A 4,411-nucleotide genomic window follows, 5' to 3' on the forward strand; every position below is an offset into this window, starting at 1 on the left:
TTGCAGTTTTTCTTAGTTTTCACATAAGGTCCGGGGTCAGGACAAAAGACAGATTTTTGACAAATTTCAAAATCTCTCAGATATTGTCCAAATGATTTTTTATTTCACTTATAGACATGTGAAATGCATGAACTAGGGCAAAAAAGTGTAACAAAATTGGTTTGATTTTTTTTAGTACTTTTCAGTTTTTCTTAGTTTTCACATAAGGTCCGGGGTCAGGACAAAAGACAGATTTTTGACAAATTTCAAAATATGTCAGATATTGTCCAAATTATTTTTTATTTCACTTCTAGACATGTGAAATGCATGAACTAGGGCAAAAAAGTGTGAAAAAATTGGTTTGATTTTTTTTAGTACCTTGCAGTTTTTCTTAGTTTTCACATAAGGTTTCGGGGTCAGGACAAAAGACAGTTTTTTGACAAATTTCAAAATATGTCAGATATTGTCCAAATTATTTTTTATTTCACTTCTAGACATGTGAAATGCATGACCTAGGGCAAAAAAAGTGAAAAAAAATTGGTCTGATTTTTTTTAGTACTTTTCAGTTTTTCTTAGTTTTCACATAAGGTCCGGGGTCAGGACAAAAGACAGATTTTTGACAAATTTCAAAATATGTCAGATATTGTCCAAATTATTTTTTATTTCACTTCTAGACATGTGAAATGCACGAACAAGTGCAAAAAAGTGTAACAAAATTGGTTTGATTTTTTTTAGTACCTTTCAGTTTTTCTTAGTTTTCTCACAAGGTCCGGGGTCAGGACAAAAGACAGATTTTTGACAAATTTCAAAATATGTCAGATATTGTCCAAATTATTTTTTATTTCACTTCTAGACATGTGAAATGCACGAACAAGTGCAAAAAAGTGTAACAAAATTGTTTTTTTTTTTTTTAGTACCTTTCAGTTTTTCTTAGTTTTCACATAAGGTCCGGGGTCAGGACAAAAGACAGATTTTTGACAAATTTCAAAATATGTCAGATATTGTCCAAATTATTTTTTATTTCACGTCTAGACATGTGAAATGCATGAACAAGTGCAAAAAAGTGTAACAAAATTGGTTTGATTTTTTTTAGTACCTTTCAGTTTTTCTTAGTTTTCTCACAAGGTCCGGGGTCAGGACAAAAGACAGATTTTTGACAAATTTCAAAATATGTCAGATATTGTCCAAATTATTTTTTATTTCACGTCTAGACATGTGAAATGCATGAACAAGTGCAAAAAAGTGTAACAAAATTGGTTTGATTTTTTTTAGTACTTTTCAGTTTTTCTTAGTTTTCACATAAGGTCCGGGGGGTCAGGACAAAAGACAGATTTTTGAAAAATTTCAAAATATGTCAGATATTGTCCAAATTATTTTTTATTTCACGTCTAGACATGTGAAATGCACGAACTAGTGCAAAAAAGTGTAACAAAATTGGTTTGATTTTTTTTAGTACCTTTCATTTTTTCTTAGTTTTCTCACAAGGTCCGGGGTCAGAACAAAAGACAGATTTTTGACAAATTTCAAAATATGTCAGATATTGTCCAAATTATTTTTTATTTCACGTCTAGACATGTGAAATGCACAAACAAGTGCAAAAAAGTGTAACAAAATTGGTCTGATTTTTTTTAGTACTTTTCAGTTTTTCTTAGTTTTCACATAAGGTCCGGGGTCAGGACAAAAGACAGATTTTTGACAAATTTCAAAATATGTCAGATATTGTCCAAATTATTTTTTATTTCACTTCTAGACATGTGAAATGCATGAACTAGGACAAAAAAAGTGAAAAAAAATTGGTCTGATTTTTTTTAGTACTTTTCAGTTTTTCTTAGTTTTCACATAAGGTTCGGGGTCAGGACAAAAGACAGATTTTTGACAAATTTCAAAATATGTCAGATATTGTCCAAATTATTTTTTATTTCACTTCTAGACATGTGAAATGCACGAACAAGTGCAAAAAAGTGTAACAAAATTGGTTTGATTTTTTTTAGTACCTTTCAGTTTTTCTTAGTTTTCTCACAAGGTCCGGGGTCAGGACAAAAGACAGATTTTTGACAAATTTCAAAATATGTCAGATATTGTCCAAATTATTTTTTATTTCACTTCTAGACATGTGAAATGCACGAACAAGTGCAAAAAAGTGTAACAAAATTGTTTTTTTTTTTTTTAGTACCTTTCAGTTTTTCTTAGTTTTCACATAAGGTCCGGGGTCAGGACAAAAGACAGATTTTTGACAAATTTCAAAATATGTCAGATATTGTCCAAATTATTTTTTATTTCACGTCTAGACATGTGAAATGCACGAACAAGTGCAAAAAAGTGTAACAAAATTGGTTTGATTTTTTTTAGTACCTTTCAGTTTTTCTTAGTTTTCTCACAAGGTCCGGGGTCAGGACAAAAGACAGATTTTTGACAAATTTCAAAATATGTCAGATATTGTCCAAATTATTTTTTATTTCACGTCTAGACATGTGAAATGCATGAACAAGTGCAAAAAAGTGTAACAAAATTGGTTTGATTTTTTTTAGTACTTTTCAGTTTTTCTTAGTTTTCACATAAGGTCCGGGGGGTCAGGACAAAAGACAGATTTTTGAAAAATTTCAAAATATGTCAGATATTGTCCAAATTATTTTTTATTTCACGTCTAGACATGTGAAATGCACGAACTAGTGCAAAAAAGTGTAACAAAATTGGTTTGATTTTTTTTAGTACCTTTCATTTTTTCTTAGTTTTCTCACAAGGTCCGGGGTCAGAACAAAAGACAGATTTTTGACAAATTTCAAAATATGTCAGATATTGTCCAAATTATTTTTTATTTCACGTCTAGACATGTGAAATGCACGAACAAGTGCAAAAAAGTGTAACAAAATTGGTTTGATTTTTTTTGTACCTTTCAGTTTTTCTTAGTTTTCTCACAAGGTCCGGGGTCAGGACAAAAGAAAGATTTTTGACAAATTTCAAAATATGTCAGATATTGTCCAAATTATTTTTTATTTCACTTCTAGACATGTGAAATGCATGACCTAGGGCAAAAAAAGTGAAAAAAAATTGGTCTGATTTTTTTTAGTACTTTTCAGTTTTTCTTAGTTTTCACATAAGGTCCGGGGTCAGGACAAAAGACAGATTTTTGACAAATTTCAAAATATGTCAGATATTGTCCAAATTATTTTTTATTTCACTTCTAGACATGTGAAATGCATGAAATAGGGCAAAAAAAGTGAAAAAAAATTGGTCTGATTTTTTTTTAGTACCTTGCAGTTTTTCTTAGTTTTCACATAAGGTCCGGGGTCAGGACAAAAGACAGATTTTTGACAAATTTCAAAATATGTCAGATATTGTCCAAATTATATTCTATTTCACGTCTAGACATGTGAAATGCACGAACAAGTGCAAAAAAGTGTAACAAAATTGGTTTGATTTTTTTTAGTACCTTTCAGTTTATCTTAGTTTTCACATAAGGTCCGGGGTCAGGACAAAAGACAGATTTTTGACAAATTTCAAAATATGTCAGATATTGTCCAAATTATTTTTTATTTCACTTCTAGACATGTGAAATGCATGAACTAGGGCAAAAAAAGTGAAAAAAAATTGGTCTGATTTTTTTAGTACTTTTCAGTTTTTCTTAGTTTTCACATAAGGTCCGGGGTCAGGACAAAAGACAGATTTTTGACAAATTTCAAAATCTGTCAGATATTGTCCAAATTATATTCTATTTCACGTCTAGACATGTGAAATGCACGAACAAGTGCAAAAAAGTGTAACAAAATTGGTTTGATTTTTTTTAGTACCTTTCAGTTTTTCTTAGTTTTCTCACAAGGTCCGGGGTCAGGACAAAAGACAGATTTTTGACAAATTTAAAAATATGTCAGATATTGTCCAAATTATTTTTTATTTCACGTCTAGACATGTGAAATGCACAAACAAGTGCAAAAAAGTGTAACAAAATTGGTCTGATTTTTTTTAGTACTTTTCAGTTTTTCTTAGTTTTCACATAAGGTCCGGGGTCAGGACAAAAGACAGATTTTTGACAAATTTCAAAATATGTCAGATATTGTCCAAATTATTTTTTATTTCACTTCTAGACATGTGAAATGCATGAACTAGGACAAAAAAAGTGAAAAAAAATTGGTCTGATTTTTTTTAGTACTTTTCAGTTTTTCTTAGTTTTCACATAAGGTCCGGGGTCAGGACAAAAGACAGATTTTTGACAAATTTCAAAATATGTCAGATATTGTCCAAATTATTTTTTATTTCACTTCTAGACATGTGAAATGCACGAACAAGTGCAAAAAAGTGTAACAAAATTGTTTTTTTTTTTTTTAGTACCTTTCAGTTTTTCTTAGTTTTCACATAAGGTCCGGGGTCAGGACAAAAGACAGATTTTTGACAAATTTCAAAATATGTCAGATATTGTCCAAATTATTTTTTATTT

Source organism: Alosa pseudoharengus, unplaced genomic scaffold (assembly GCF_046254945.1).
Source record: "Alosa pseudoharengus isolate Yale_2024_CS ecotype anadromous, Long Island Sound unplaced genomic scaffold, YU_APseudo_1.1 YU_APseudo_1.1_scf_62, whole genome shotgun sequence".
Lineage (NCBI taxonomy): Eukaryota > Metazoa > Chordata > Actinopteri > Clupeiformes > Clupeidae > Alosa > Alosa pseudoharengus.